At 39.9% G+C, this 16,975-nt stretch overlaps 2 long non-coding RNA genes across 2 annotated transcripts; both read right to left on the bottom strand.

The window, feature by feature from the left end:
- Window positions 1-1,023: 1,023 nt before the first annotated feature.
- LOC131255382 (uncharacterized) lies at window positions 1,024-3,635 on the bottom strand. The gene is made up of 6 exons (XR_009175992.1): window positions 3,620-3,635; window positions 3,299-3,472; window positions 3,145-3,225; window positions 1,976-2,074; window positions 1,576-1,700; window positions 1,024-1,383 (listed from the first exon to the last, which is right to left on the bottom strand). It is a non-coding gene; the product is annotated as an uncharacterized LOC131255382 (long non-coding RNA).
- Window positions 3,636-5,333: 1,698 nt separating this feature from the next.
- LOC131256262 (uncharacterized) lies at window positions 5,334-8,434 on the bottom strand. Its single transcript, XR_009176708.1, has 4 exons — window positions 8,295-8,434; window positions 6,079-6,231; window positions 5,826-5,879; window positions 5,334-5,433 (listed from the first exon to the last, which is right to left on the bottom strand). It is a non-coding gene; the product is annotated as an uncharacterized LOC131256262 (long non-coding RNA).
- Between the last annotated feature and the right edge of the window lie 8,541 nt (window positions 8,435-16,975).

The following is a 16,975-nucleotide window of genomic DNA, read 5'->3' as shown; positions in this document are numbered from 1 at the left end:
GGATCTGCTTCATTTTTTGGGCTCATGTCCTACCATGAGCCAGCAAAACTGATGAACAAGCAGATGGTGGGCCCCACATAGCTTCCACCTACAGACAGTCATGGAGATACCATGCACATCGTGGTGGTGCCCATAAAAACTCAAACTATTAGGGATGCATCTGACAGACGGCATGGAACATGCACACATCACGACTACATGGTAAGCACATACTGTCAAGTATGTGATCATTATTTCCCGATGAACCCATGAATCTTCTACAAAAAAGCAACCCACGGTGCCTAGTCCTGCATTACCACATGGAGTCCGTGGAAAAAGATCTGGTATACCTGCAAGAAATCAAGCGTCCAGACTATCGCACCGATTTCTTCTCCTGTAGACATTTCCTCGATAAATATGCAACTATGAGCCATTGACGGCTACATGTGGCCCCAGGTAACTTGGTTGGACCTTAGAAATGTCAACCCGACATTTTCAAGCCAACTCTATTAGGCCTTGAATTTAGAACCTGGGCTGTCGCTCAAAAGGCATGACGTGCAGGCCGACCTGACAGGCCAGCAAAGTCCATTTATACTCCTAATCATGATCTGCTTCCTCTATTTGTATCAGATTCACATGGTCATTCCAGCTCAAAACAAGCACTGAAGCGCCTACATGCCCTTAAAAATAAGGCTAACAATGGGCCCAGCATGGGTACATGGAAACAAACTTTTGAACATGGCCAACCCAAAGGCCCAGCCCGACCAGCTCAAAATCCAAGCCTCGCCCAGCCCATTGCTAGGCTTCAAAATCTCAACCGGATGCACAACAGCTGTTTGTGTTCTGGAATAGCAGTAGCCTCTATCAAAGGCATGACTTCAATGTGCACAACCCAGTCGCTGTAGGCACCAAGAAGTTCACTGATCAGATGGCCCCAATCATCCAACAGAGGTTTGGGATCAAAACCATAAAACAGTTACATGGGTGCAACTTGGATGGGACCAAATGAAAAAGACCTAATTCAAGCCCAAACTAAAAAAAAAATCAGCCACCATGTAGAGAGCACATATTAATTACTACGGTTTTTGAAGACGAGCTTCACTAGAAAATTCAATGGAGGCAATTATATTTCGTAAATACACCCTTCAGATTAAAAGGGTCAAACTACACTGGCTGCGAGAACATTCTTCTCCCAGTATATGTAATGATAACTCATCAACTGTCTCTTTTGTGTACAAGAGACCTCTTTATCTTACAATTATTGGGTATGCTTCAACCACTTCACACCTCTTGGCTTTCCCTTTTGCCTGTGTGAACCAAATTTTCAGCTCGAAACTCTTGGGTAAAAGATCCCCACAGAGCTGCAATTTCAAATGTTAGATGAAATTGTGGGTCTTTTGCCTTCTGCACATATGAAAAATAAAAAATAAAAACTGATCAGGGTGGTACAAAGGTCATATAATTCGTCTTTTTTTTTTTCCACCTCTTTTTTGTTCGGAACAAACATACCATTCATCTTTTTGTACAATGTTCTGATGAAAAACAGAGAAGAAACAGCTGTCTAAAAGATAGAGACATGAACCTTGAAAAGCTTACCATGGAACAGATTGCTGATAATCAAGAATAGATAAGTACATCATGCACCTTGCACCTCACATGTCCACTTCTTCAGGGATATTAGCTTTGCCCAAAAAAACTTGCTGCATCTCTTCTCTCCATATCTACAAAATTGCAGTTCCTCTCAACAAATTTTCCTTTCAAAAAGTAAATTCTCAAGCCAAAAACCTAAGGAGAGTGGACATGGGTAGAAGGAGATGCTACCAAAACAATAAGAGAGCAATTACAATCTTTGGAAACAGGAGACAACACAGGTGATTGAGCTGAATGGCAGTCCATTCTCAGGTTTAGTGGTTTCTTGTAAGACATACCTAAAATGGCTAGCAGCAAATGTGAAAAAAATAAAAAATAAAAAAGAAGAGGTAAAATGATCACATACTGTGTCACGGAATTCAATTCGGATATGAGGCACATTTGTCTTATGAATATCATTCCCATCTGGACCTCTCTTGTAATACATCTTTCCGATCCAATGAGACTGGCAATGAATAATAGTCGAGCTTCAGTTAAAACTTCAATAATAATCAAAGCTTCCAGACAATTTGCAACATTGAAGATGCTCTGATCACTAAGGAGAACAGAACAGATGCTTTGCTAGTGGGTTTTCATTGATCAAATATTGCATTGCTTTGTAGGTGATTGATGAGGGAGGAAGGGGAGCGGGGGAGAATATTCAGAAAAAAGGCTCCTAAAAAGCACTGCAAACACAATGGAGATTAGGTAATAGAGATGTGGTGTGATACTCAAAAGGTTGAATTATATGATCCTCAACCAAAGGATATGTTTAGCATCATTGGATCGTCCGTTTGCAGAAATGGGGCCATGGTTGTGTGATCTAAAATGTTGATACTATGGGCCACCTCACAGCGGAGGGATCAAGCCGCAAAAGTCCTTGATAGAATATATAGTTAGGAAACGAATTGCAGCTATCACCCACATTCAACTGAAAAGGCCAAAGATTAGGTGGATAGGATCTTCCATTCTCGGAGATTTTGGTGTATGGTCCATTTGGTAGGCTTCATCAGATCAACAACATGGATCACCGAACCATAGGCCACACTAATACAAACTGAAAATCCAAAGATGACATGCATATCCTTGGGTTGAGAATCATATAATTCCTCAATACATTGCCTTCTAAATTTTACAACTCATTAGCATAAACAGGTGCTATGTACAGAGAAGGAACTGGGGATTTAAAGGACCTGCATCCCCACAGCTAACACCAAAGGCTTACATGTCATGGCCATCTTGTTCTAGCATTTTGTATCGTCAGTTACGTTCTCAAGAAGTTTATAATATCAGTTGAAAGATGAGGCTTTCTCAGATCTTTGTCAAACGATTTTATCCATTCCAATGAGAATGCCATCAACATTTCCAGAATTGTCAAATTCAGGTAATTTCTAAATTAAAAGGAAAAAAGATGTAATTTTTGTCCACCCTTCTTATAGATCTAGAGAATTTAGCCACCTTAACATAACTAGAGGTACTGGTAATTTCCTTAAACATCAGCATCATTTTGCAACTTAAAAGACTAAGTTTATATACCTTGAGAGCATGTGAAAATCCTGACTGTAAAACTGAATTCCGGGCAATTTCACAAAGATCACATGAGCTTAGCTTCCAAACCTGCAACTGAATTGGTTAGCTTCCTGTTCCTCAAATTAGGAGAATTCTGCAAGGATGGAGAGAGCAAACTCACTGAAGCTGCTATACTATATTCTTCAACAAGAGGTTCTTTAGTCAAGTGGATTTGTAAAGGATCATCCGTTCAGAGAGAAACATTGAGGCCCCGTAGGAAAAACATTGGAAAAGGATTCCGATGATAATCTAGAAATAAGGAGTTATTGCTTAGAGGTGACATGGCCAGACCGATCTGGGAATAAAAATATAATCATGTGGCTTAGTTTTGGTAGATAAACCCCGCCGCGAGTATTAAGCATAAAATATCAAGAGACCAAACTGTGCCAAACCGACCAGTACTAGCTAGGATAGGGGAAAAAATAAATAAAAGTTTGATTACCTGTGCAAGGTAATACTGTTGGCAGGAATCCCATGCGTCAAATGTCATATGGTCAGTTGCTCCGGAATCAAGAATCCATGTGTTGCAATCATCACTGCTTTTAAACCCAAGTAGAGCTATACCTGCATTGGAGGTGGAGGATTCGGTCGGAATTAGGGACAAGTGTGGTTCTGCTGCCGCCACTGCAGCCTTAATTACCAGTAATGGCATCATTAGTGGCTCTATCACGCCTCTTCTTGGCTTGAAGATCATGCCACCAATTTGGATATCCATGCAATTTAAAGCATATGTCACGGGTGTGCTTAGTGTTCCCACAATGAGAGCATTTGGTCCCCTCGGTATTGGTCCTCTGCTTCTGATGTGGACTAACATTTGACCTGCTGCTGGTTAGAGATAAAGATCCACCATTAGAGGCAGAACTTGAGCCAGTCTTGACGCTTTTGGAAGCCAAGACTGTTCCGGATGTGTCATCCCTGCCGCCAATTGCTGTCATCACAGCCTGTTGGACAGCGTCTCGACGGACATGGGCATATGCTTGCTCTACGGTAGGGAAAAGTTGCATCTATAATACTCCACTGCGGATATGGTCCAGGCGATCATCAAGTCCATCCAAGAAAACATACACCTTGTCTTCTTGAAGGATAGAGTTATAGTGTTACACATCAATCAGGCATTCCATAGAGTTGATTAACTATCCTTTAGCTATTGCATTGTCGGTTTGTCACCGCCTGAACGTGGAATCCGTTGGAGATGATTGAGGAAAGTCACCATTGATATATCTCAATTTGTCTTTGGCTGCGATATACATCTCAACCACTTGGGACCAAAGAGTATAATTGGATCCATCCAATTTGATGTCAATCGGTGCAGCACTTACGTTTGCTGTTGGTGTCGAGATTGAGACTTTATTCAAAGCTTCAGTCATCTTCGTGGTCAGTTCCATTAGGGTAAAAGATAATGGAGACTCACCAAGGTTGGAATCAGGGTAGAAGAGGACTTATGTTCTCAAAGACTAATCATCTAAGGATTGAAGGCTACACAGATGCTGACTGGGCAGGAAATATTTTCGATAGAAAGTCTACCTCGGGGTGAACTTGGTGACGTGGAGAAGTAAGAAACAGAACGTACTAGCATTATCAAGTGCAGAAGCAGAATTTTGTGGGATGGCTAAGGGTCTTTGCGAACTCCTATGGCTAAGAAGGCTGTTGACAGAAATTGGCTTCACTCCAAACTGTGAGATGTATCTCTTCTGTGACAACAAAGCTACTATCGATATCTCTCATAAACCCGTCCAACATGATCGAACCAAACACGTGGAGGTAGATCGGCATTTTATCAAAGAGAACCTTGAAGCCAAGATAATCCGATTCCCGTTCGTCAAGTCCGAAGATCAATTGGCAGATATTCTTACCAAAGCCGTATGTAGCAAGAACTTCTAGAACTCACTTGACAAGTTGGGCATTAGAGATCTATACGCACCAACTTGAGGGGTAGTGTTGGCGTGAGTTGTACGTTAGAGTGATTGTAGGAATAAATGGTGGCCGTAATATTAGAGAGATTGTAATTCCCTAATTAGAGGGTCATGTTTAGCATGTCTAGGTGTAATATATGTGTGTAGCCTAATATAGGCCATAGCAAACTACTATATGTAGTATTCCATCTCTGTACAAAGAAAGATAAAAAAATACATAAAATATTCTCTACAAAGTTGTCAAATACAGGTATTGGAGGACGGGTGATTTTCTCAGATTGATTCCGTGAGCAATATTGTGAGCCGCAAGGAATGTTGCAGCAAGATGGTCTATGTCACCAGCCTTCAAACAGTACATCTCATGAGAAACGAAGTGCAAAAAGCAAGAAAGTTTGTTTATCTTACTCACATCCTCGTTTATTCACAGACACGTGCATGTGAAATCCGAGTCGAGAGGGCCCCATCAGGATGTCATGATAGCCAAAAATCAAACCCACCAAGAAATCATCTGGGAAAAAAAGATGGCTAGAAAAGCTCGGCAACCTTTTTCAACCATCTATTTTTCATCAAACCCTCCCGTTAGGATTACCAGACTACTGAGTTTTGGATATTGTGAAATCCACAGCAGACGCCCTCCTGATGAGTGGCTCAAATCTTGCACGTGTGCCATTAGGCATGGAAGTAAGATTAGAAAACCTCTTAAAACAGAGAACTAAGAAGAAAATAAATTCTTACCTCCCCTGAATGCGGACGGAATTTGATTGTTGTCATGCCCTTTGACTCGCGGAGCTGAGAGAAAACAGTAAATAGTTCAGAATATTCTTCCATTTTATAGCTGTGCACAAACATATCGATATAACAAAAACATTTAGTTGCAGTGAGCTGGTGTTGTTCCAAAAGAACTTTACAAGGAATTAGAAGTAACAGTATTTCAACTAAGTAGGTATGGAACTGGAATTAAAGCTGCACTGAGAAGAACGATAAGAACCTTATTTAATGTGTACAGGTTACCATAACAGTAGCGCACATAGTACGAGAATGCGGGATTAAATATATTGGTCCATTGAGCTGGTGTAGGCATGTGTTTTGTTGGCCGTCTTTCAGGCTTACTTTCATCATCCACCAAATCTAACCCAACAACCTGAAAAGTCAAAAGACGAGGTCACAGATGATGCAACTACGTACAAAACTACAAATAGAAGTAACAGTTGCTTGTATTTAACATCTCTGCAAGATGATCTGTTGCCTTTTAGAACTAAAAGTGGAAAGGACCTATAAAAGCAGTTCAAGAAATTCTGTCACTTTACTTTGGTATATCACACAATTTAATTGCATGAATCCGGAGCAGGAGGTTTGGTATGTCATGCAATTTAATTGAATGAATCAGGAGCAGGACTACCCAAGTAATGCTGGAGTCGCTTCGAACAAAATATCAAAATATGTACTTCGACATTGCTGTCAAAATTGTACAATTACAACTCGAGCAGTAAAATATGCAAAACGTGATTCAGTTGTTAGATCAAATCATTTCCAAATCTTATATTTCCTTTTTTCAAATAATACGATCGAATCTCTAATTGCGTGATTCAATTCAATCGTAGAAGAAGATTCAGGAAGAGTCCCGCTTTTTCGGATAGAAACCATTGGCAATTGAAGTGCAACAACATTAGATAATGCTTCAGAAACGAAGAGATCTGAGAAGATTAAGAGCACCGGGAGAGAGAGAGAGAGAGAGAGAGAGAGTTCTGAGGTGCAAGTATTCATGATACCATTACATGCATCATTCGCTAGGGATATAAAAATATGAACCCATATCTCTTGATCGCCAATAACCGGAAATGCATACATGGGGTGGAATTGTTCAATGAAACTTCAAGAGATGCTAAAATACACATATTTGACTATTTAGGGATCAAATAATTGCAAAAAATGAAGAAGACATATATTAAGTTTTCCTTTAATGGGGGCCTAAATGCATGTAACACTGACTCAGGGAAATATTGGGGGAAACATGAGAAAAATGGTGGAATTTCTCAAACATACCTTAGAAAACACTAAAAAATACACATTTATATTTAGGAATCAAATAATAGCAAAAAAGATGCATATATAATAAGTTTTCCTTTAATGAGGCCCTAAAAGCATGTATTGCTGACTCTGGAAAACATTTGGGAAACAAGGAGAATATGGTGGATCCATCAATTCATCCATCCATCATGCATGCACGCACATATATACATACAGACACGCATGGATGATCCATCCATCCTTGCATGCAGACATACATACATACATACATACAAATAATGACACACATGCATGCATGATTCATCCATCCATCATGCACACACACATCCATATATCCATTCCATCCAACCATCCATCCATACACACATGCACATATACATGCATACCCATCCAACCAACCGACTATCCATCCATCCATGCATGTATACATATACACATACATACATGCATTTCATCATACAACCATGCACCCATAAAAAAATTGAAATGGAAAATTTTTTAATAAATAGATTTTTGGCGTTATCAATGCATCAACGATATTATCGATAAGATCGCTGATACATTGGCGATAGAAGCAATAGCTGGAATTTATACAGCCAAAAATATCACCATAGATTGGCAATACTTTGCGATATATTGGCGATATATCATTGATACCTAGAATTTCTAATACTACCAATGTTATTGGCATCACCGAGCTGGTGATACCTATAATATTGGTGATATTATTGATAATATCGCTAATGCTCAGAACAATGGGTGCAACTACCAAAAATTACAGAGCTGCTGCAAAGTCTAAATTCTAAAAATACTTTACTGCCGCTGAAAATCTTCTCACTCCCTCGACATCAGAAAATCTCAACTCGTCAACTTCTATTTGGAATCATGCGATTTCAGAAATTACAGACATGTAACAGGCTGAGATTTCTGGACTATAGAACTGCAGCCAGATGCAAATTTGCAAGACCACCACCACTAAAATGCAACTTCTGAAAGCTAAAAAGCTAAAATTTCGATCATGATGTGTGTGTGCCTGTGCATGTGCGTGGGTGTCACAGTAAACATATAGATTATGGAACTAGAAAAGGGGGTATTAGTCATTTAAAGCTAAACATTAGTTTCCCGCACTTGAATAATAAAACAGGATGGCAGGATGGTATCAGACATGGGGCCAACCTGTTTCAAGAAAACATGCAACTAGGGATGTGAATCCGGATTGACGGTGACCTCAAAAAGGGGAAGAAATATATTGTCAAGAATGTTCTGGAAAGATGTAACGATTCCCATCTCCTTGTATATATTGTATAATCGTGGAAGCTAAAACATGAAAAATAAGAGAATAAGATTGTATATAATAAACATCCCTACATATCAGTAAATACCACAAAACCAAGCAAATAAATAAAGAAGCTACATTTAAGTAATCCACATTTTGAATGGTCTTTGACTACTTCAAACGCAAGATAGCATTTGATACACAAATGAAACTGTGCATCCAGAAATAGTCTATTCCAGTATACTGACTTTTGTGCATGAGCAGGGGATTCACTTACTTTGGAGTCTTGGATTGCATTTCTCAGATATGGTTTCCTATCTTGAATATATATATATATATATATATATATATATATATATATGGGAAAAGTTACAATGAGCTCGACCTCATGATAAGCTCCCATTAGGTTGAGCTGTGTGGGCCCCACCGTGATTTTTGTCAAACATCAACACCATGCATTTGATGGGTCCCCCTTAGTTCACGGGATATCCCAAAAATCAGCCACATACGTGACTTAGGTGGGCCATACCATTTAAAATCATGTGAATATATGCCTCAAACATATAAAAGCACTTTCTGGGGCCCACTAAGTTTTGGATGCGGCTGAAACTTGGTCTGACCCTTCATCCAAGTGGGACACCCACAATGGGTGGGCTGGATTTGTGAACCACATCTCGGTGGGCCTAATAAATGATTATGAATATTTTAATGGGAGGGGGACCCCTCTCAACTGTTGTATCTGGTGTGTCCCACCCAAGTCATTGATTGACTTGATTTTTAAGCCCATGGCCCACCACGGAATGGTGCATCTGACTGATGGGGTAGATGTTTGACAAACATCATGGTGGGGCCCACACAGCTCGACCTCATGGGAGCTTATCATGAGGTCGAGCTCATTGTACCTTTTCCCTATATATATATATATATATATATATATATATATATATATATATATATATATATATATATATATATATATATAAGTTATCACCCATCTTGTCATAAGCCTTTTCCAAATATTTGTGTTTGACTTCTCATTTCCTATTTTGCCAACATATTCAAACACATTCCTATGAATCATGATTGCTTGGTAAAAGCTTAATGACTGATTACCCACTTAGCACCAATCCTACTCTACTGGACATCAGACTGGCTAGCACATTGCTTCTATGCTAAATTTGTCTTGAATACAAAACAGTGGTTACAAAAATCATGCATGATTCTGCAGCTACATTGCTCTGCTGTTCTAAAGGCAAAATTGTTGAACCAAAACGTGTGAAACAAAAACGAAAAGAAAGATGTGGATCTCTTTGCTGCATGAAGTGCACAGATTTTTAAATATATTGCTTCATTATCTAAACATTAGTATTAAAATGAAGAAGACACATTCCTAAATTTTGCAAGTCGGAAATCAGAATCCTGATACAATGGTATGTAAGAGATAGGGTCTGAAATGTTGGAACAAATAGATTCCTTGAAAATGTGCTGTAAAGCATGATCGTCTTGTTCTTCAGCAAAGCTTGTCTTATATACACAAATATTTATCTGCATGTTACCAGTTTGTACGAAGTGCTTTCTGATTTCCTTTTTCTTCTCTTTCGTCACAAACTTCATCCATAAAAGCGATGCACAAAGGCATAATTTTTTCAGTTATAGTAGGGCAATTCACCCCTTTAGGGAACGTTGGCCTAGTCCCTACTTTGGGTCTCAATTAGAGCTGGGCAACAGTCCGGATCGGAATGGATTACGTTCAACCCGATCCTATCCGAAATCCTAAAGGCCTGACTCGAACCTGATCCGATCCGAGACTCAATCCGGGTCATCGGACTCAGACAGATCCGATGCATGATTGGTCAGACCCGAACTGAGTCTAACTCGGTTAGGGAAACCAAGTCGGATCGGGTTGGGTACGATTCAGATAGTATGAACGTCAATTCAACTGTTTTATTTGGTGTGGTCCACTTTAGTCTTTAATATACTAAATTTTTGTGCCCATTGTCTAAAATAATATTTTAAAATGGATAAACGGTTCAGATAAAATACATACATCAAGTTGGGCCCCACATGGCTCTGAAAGATTACAATCTACCGTATAGATACTTTTACTGAAATTTAACTTTTGACGTGCAAGGCGCACTGCACGAGATGGTAGTAGCTTGCCTTTTACGCAAGCACAGCCTCCAGCATAATCAATATTTTATTGACCTTTGTGAGTTCTGTGAGTCTGATCACAGGGTATATGTTATATCCAAACCGTTCATCCATTTGGCAAGCACTTGTTAAGACTTGAGACGAAAAATAAGACAGATCTACCTATCAAGTGGACCACATTAATTGTTTAACAGTGAAAATTATTCTCTGTTGTTATTTGTGGTGTGTTCCACATGAGATCTTTGGATATTGTTTATTTTTTGCATAATTCTCTACAATTGTCTCTAAAAACATATTAACAGTGCAGATATAATAAATACATTACTGTGAGGCCATATCAATTTCATCTCCTTCGAACCGTTCGTACAACTCGGAACTCGAAGAGCGCCCGGAGCTCGAGGTGCGCCAGACACTGGTACCCTGTACCAAAAACAGACTGGCTACTCCCCTTGCCACCGGCCACTGGTGGTCGATGCTCTGTGGGGCCCAGCATGATGTATGTGTTTCATCCATGCCCTCTATCTATTTTTATAAATCATTTTAGTTATGAGAAAAAAAATGAGATATATCGAAATCTCAAGTGGACCACCTTATAAGAAACAGTGTTGAATGAACGTTAACCATTAAAAACGTTTTGGAGGCCATAAAAGTTTTTGATCAAGCTGATATTTATTATTTCCCTTCATCTGGGTCCTTATGACCTAATCAACGGATTAGATTTCAAATAAACAGTACAGTGGGCCTTAGGAGGATTATAATGGTGGATATCTAATTATTATTGTTTTCTTGTGGTGTGGTCCACCTGATATTTATATCCCTATCATTTTTTTATATAAAGCCGTAGAATGATATGTAAAATGGATGAACGGAATGGATGAAACACATATGTCTCTGAATCTAATCGAATCGAATCGGGTCGAATTACGGATCGGGTCGATTCAGAACAAGGACTATCCGCATCCGACCCGAAAATATTTCGGATCTGACTTATGCTACCCGATCCTGACCATCGGTTCTGTTCGAATCGGGTCGAATCGGGTCTGATCGGGTCAGATCCACCAGTTCGGGTATGAAATGCCCAGCTCTAGTCTCAATGATGTTCTTATCTCACTTAGTGTTTTAAATAGCAGTAGCGTGATGCGTAGTGCTCAGCCCTCTATAGCGTGTAGTGTAAATACATAGCATGAAGCATAAGCTTTTTAATTTCCTTTTTCTTCTCTTTCGTCATAAACTTCATCCATAAAACCGATGCACAAAGGCATAATTTTTTCAGTTAAAGTAGGGCAATTCACCCTTTAGGGAACGTTGGCCTAGTGCCTACTTTGGGTCTCAATGATGTTCTTATCTCACTTAGTGTTTTAAATAGCGGTAGCGTGATGCATAGTGTTCAGCCCTCTATAGCATGTAGTGTAAATACATAGCATGAAGCATAAGCTACACGATACTTCTATTTTTTTTTAATTTAAAAATAGGACAAATATAATAAATAGTGGGGAAAAAAAAAAGGAAAAAAATATAAAAATGGCTAAAAGATTTCATGGTTTTTAGCCAAAAATAGTTAGTGTCCAATTTGGGCTAACCATGTTATTCTCTTAAATTTTCAAAGACATTTTCATGTTGGGAATGACTCCTAAAGCTCAAAGGACCAAGAGTTATGATCGAACTAAAACTTACTATAAATAGTAAAAATGAAATTACAATGGACTTTTAATCATCGATTTGATGGAATTGCACAAATTTGGCGTGGGAAACCTGATATAGCAGGTTGGTTGGCTAAAGTGGCTTCTCCTACCCCAAAATCATATATTATATGTTGAATAACTCATTCTGGTTTGCTAGATATGCTTGCATTAGTGTTCTAACAGTCCTAATAACTTCGCCCTCCAATTAGGCCTTCTCTAGTCCATCTTGGCCATGAAAGTGTCCGCAACCCTCTCTACATCACAATTGCATGGCCTACCTTCACCAACACTGTGTTCATCTTCAATTTCCACACAATGTAATTGGAGCTATCAAACTTCAACACATGAAATTTGGTAGAACTCGAGCTACTCATCTGAAACACAATTGTAATATGAACGCTAGCATTATTTTATGCTAAAAGGCTTCAACCTTTGTCTTTGATGTCAATTGTTACAAAAAAAAAAAATGTAACGCCCTAGAAATCGGGGGTCGTGTATATACTCAACTCCCAAGTTCCTGGGGTCACTTATATCCGGTTTTCATTAACATGCGATTAATCCCGTCTAAACACGCAGCCTGGAATTTTCTGAAACATGAAGCACAACCACAAGAGTCTACTGAAATGAAAGAGACCAAAATCAAATACACACACACACACACACACACACACACACACACACACATATATACACAAGCCCAAAAGAATAAAGGGGTTGCACATGGCGACACCCAACAAAATCCTAAAAGAATAGCGAGTCCAAAAGAATAGAGCCGAGCCCACTGCTAGGCGATCTGATCCCTCCTCTCAAGCTGGCGGAAAATCGTCCATCAACTGGAAGTAGAACAGCTCGTCCTCCTCCTCGAAGCTCGCCTCGCCAGGCTTCTCATACCCTGAGTCACCTGCATCTATGAACAGGTCTGGTTGGTGTTTTAAAACACCGTCCTAGGGTGGGAGTGAGTGATCAACTCAGTTGGTGCTATTAGTCTCAAGTTATAACAAGCATCAATTATAATATGATCTTAATGAAAAGCAGTCAACCATAAACACCTAACTAATCTTATTAATGCACATGCATGGTCGATGATATGATGCGCGCCCTCCCCACAACGCTCCCTCAAGCGACTCCATCTAACGATCACGTATAACAACACTCCCTCAGCGCGACCTCGACTGCTGAGTCGCCACCCTAGCTAGTGCGATGCAATGCGATGGTAATAGCCGAGTTATTAGTTAAGTCCGTTCATCCAGTAGATTGGGGAATCTGATACACCCCACGTATCAATGCCCTGAGCTGGTTGCGAGGCCAAGGCCCTCCAATGTGTGAGGCCGAGACCCCACGGTCCGTGATCCTGTTGGGTTCTTTATCCCCAACTTCAGGCACATGAGGAGTGCCGAGAGAAAGGGATAGCTGGCGGTCACTACGGGGAGGCGCAGTACCCCAGCGTAGGCCGACAGCTCGGATACATCATTCCACCATGCCTGGCTCACGAAGCTGTGGACCAGTTACAATCGGTTATTGGTGGGTCACTTACAGTTGTAGGGTGTTCCAGGTTCCATACATGTGTGAGCAAACAGGGTTAACAAACAAGGTTGGACAGACAGTAGATGAGACCGCATGAGTCAGGCAAGCGAGAATGAGTGACATCGGGCACAAGAGTCCCATGTAGTCGAACTATAGCCACCCGAACACACCCGCCTAAACCCGTGGGTCTAGCCATAATATAGTCCTACCGATGGGGCTACCGTCTCTCATCCTATTCCTGACCAACCCAATAGGGTGTTAGTGATCTATAACATGCCACTATCCAAGTTATCAACTAGCATATTAACATCATGTTTTCATGCACCTCAATCATATGAATCAAATATTCTTAACAAGCAAGCTATCGCTATCATGAAATAAATGCATGTGAATTGTGTGGGTCTGTGAGGAAGTTAAGCACTTCCTCCATATTACGAAATCATATGCACAAGAGTAATGACATCATACATACTATGAAGCACAATACATGGAAGAATCAAACAAGGCATAATCATGTAATCATCCATACACAAAATCATGTGAGAGGCAAGAACGACATCATGAGAGATCTAAAGATGCAAATCCATACAATTCCTATAAACATACAATTCCTAGGGTTTCTTTAGAAGTTCAAATATAACATCCAAATAATCAAAATCATTAAGCTCGTACTAAAATTAGTGCTATGCCACCTAAGAATAATAGTCTACACCTATGGATTTGTTGAAGGCATGGGATCGACCTAGGAGGGTGGATTTCGGGGGTTGATCGGCCAGAATCCCTAAAACAACATTTACATGTTAGAACCCAAGCAAGTCCCTTCTCAATCACATGGGTTTCAACGAAAATGGGTGATGGATCTTACCTAAATGATTAACGGAGTGAAACGGGCGATCGTGAATGATGGATTCTTCTTGGAGAGGATGTAGGGAGTTGTGGGGGTTTGATTTCGTTGGGCTCCACCTTGATTTAGGGTGCACCTTACTCACTACCGCCTCTCTTTCTTCTCCTTGCTCTCTCTTTACTCCCTTGGCAATGGTAGTTGTGGTGGGAGTTATGAGATAAGAGAGGTTAGTTGTTGGTGGATGGTGGGAGTTTATGAAGGGGATTTGTTGTTGGAGAATGGAGAAGGGTATGAGGGAGAGGGATTTATTATTTTTGGAGGTTGTAGGAAGTTATGAGGGAGAGTTGGGGTTTATTTCCTAGACTTGGGCCCTTTGGCCTTAAGTTTCCTAAAATACCCACAATGGCCCTCTAGGACCCCCTATTAATGTTGGGGCTGCCCTAACACTCCCTTGGCCTCCAAATTTGGTGGGGAGGTGCCTTATGGCCCAATGAGGGGCCATATAAAATTTGGAGACAAACGGATGAACGGATATGGGGTCTGAGTAAGCGATTTCGACCTTTAAATGGCTCTGTGAGGTCTATTCTGGTGATTGGAGCGGTTTTGGTGGCCCTCTGGCCATGATACTTATAAGATAGATACTTCATGGCCCGCTGAAGGGCCATGCAAAATTTGGAGACGATCGGATATGGGGTTTGGTCGTACAGGTCCGATTTGCGATCAATGATCATCGTGCCACAATCGGGTCCCAGATTTTGTGGACGGGCATAGGAAAATACTTTAGACCCTCACCGTAAACATAGAAGAGATCCGACGGCTGGAAAACATATAATCTCAGTTTCATTTACAAGTGTTAGACTCCAATGTTGGCATTGGCAGGGCGCAGTCGGCAAGTGCCAGATTCCACTTCTGGGTGTCCACTGGGTCCGTGGTCTGCGATGGACCATAAGCCCAGTGAGATCTTCAGTCCCTTAAGTTTTTAGATTTTTCTGACCCTCCTCGGTCGCTGGGTGGCCCACACGGGCTGTTGTTAAGTGTAAACATGTCATCTGGCTTGGCGGCCCCCACCAAGTTCTATCGAGTCCAGCCTGGTCTATTCAGTTGGGTTAATCCTAGATTAATTTATTTGTGGTACCCTTCCATAAGTGGTTTAAACGAATGGTCTTGCGGCAAATCCTACGTAGGTGCCCCAGGACACTGTATTGGTTGGACGGGACGTTACAAAAAACCCCACCCAAAATTAATGCAAGCAAAACAAAAACACAAAGAAAAGTGTCAAACAAAAAACAAATGCAAACGAGAAATTATTAGAGAAAAGAGACAGAGATTTACGTGACTCAGCAATATGTCAATGTACACAAGGCAACAATATAAAGCTTTTTTTTTTTTCCATTGAAACAAGGGAAATAAGAAAATACTAAGGAAACCTCTCATACTTTTCCACCGTATGCAGTACCTATTATAAAAGAACCTCACCAAAGAATCTCAACATAGGAAGACCAGCCTTTCTCTACATGTGTTCATTTTATCGATAATTAATAAGATAATAACATTGAGCTTTCTTTTTCACTAAAATCAAATAAATGAGAAAAATACAAGGTATACCATTCTCCCACTTTTTCATGGTACATATAACTTATTGCCAAGGAATAACCTCTTGGAAAGGAATCTTACAAAAGAATCTCAATACATATGGACCCCTTTCTCTACATTCCCCTTATACATACAACCCACGTTAAAAATAGAACACTTGTCCAATTGTACTTTCCACATATAAGAAAACTCGAGAGCCTTGCTAATGGGGTCCAATGAGTTTTCCTCGGTCTCGGAAAGTTAGCTTATGTTTTCAATTAGGACATTATGCGTTGGTCACTAGGTCAAACACGTAATTAATTTACCTACATAGGTTGAGATGCAAATGGAGTAATTGACGGTCTATCTAAGAGGGCATGGAATACCCTTTTTTTTATTATTATTGGAAATTCCCTCACATTGTATTAATGTTCCTTTTGAGTTTATTTTAATAATTTTTTCAAATTAAAAATAAAAAAGAAAAAAAATAAAAATTCTTATGATGTTATTCGTTCAAGCCACACTCTCAAAATTTCCTTAACCTTTCTTTATTCTCATTAATGGAAAAGTGGTTTGTTTTCAGTTTCATCTAATATATTATGAAAATTGTAAATATTTGATTTCTATTATGTATATTTCCCTTTCGAAATGGAATGTACACAATGGAAATGAAATATTCCAATTTTCCTAATACAACAGGATCAAATTTCTCCTCATCTCTCCATCCTATTTCTTGAGTTTGCATCCACTAGAAAGACATGGAGAGCACAAAATAGTACACATCAACTAAGATAGTAACACTGCAATT

The sequence above is a fragment of the Magnolia sinica genome, chromosome 9 (genome assembly GCF_029962835.1).
Source record: "Magnolia sinica isolate HGM2019 chromosome 9, MsV1, whole genome shotgun sequence".
Classification (NCBI taxonomy): domain Eukaryota; kingdom Viridiplantae; phylum Streptophyta; class Magnoliopsida; order Magnoliales; family Magnoliaceae; genus Magnolia; species Magnolia sinica.
The sequence above is the reverse complement of the archived record's forward strand: the minus strand, read 5'-3'. Positions and strand labels throughout refer to the sequence as shown.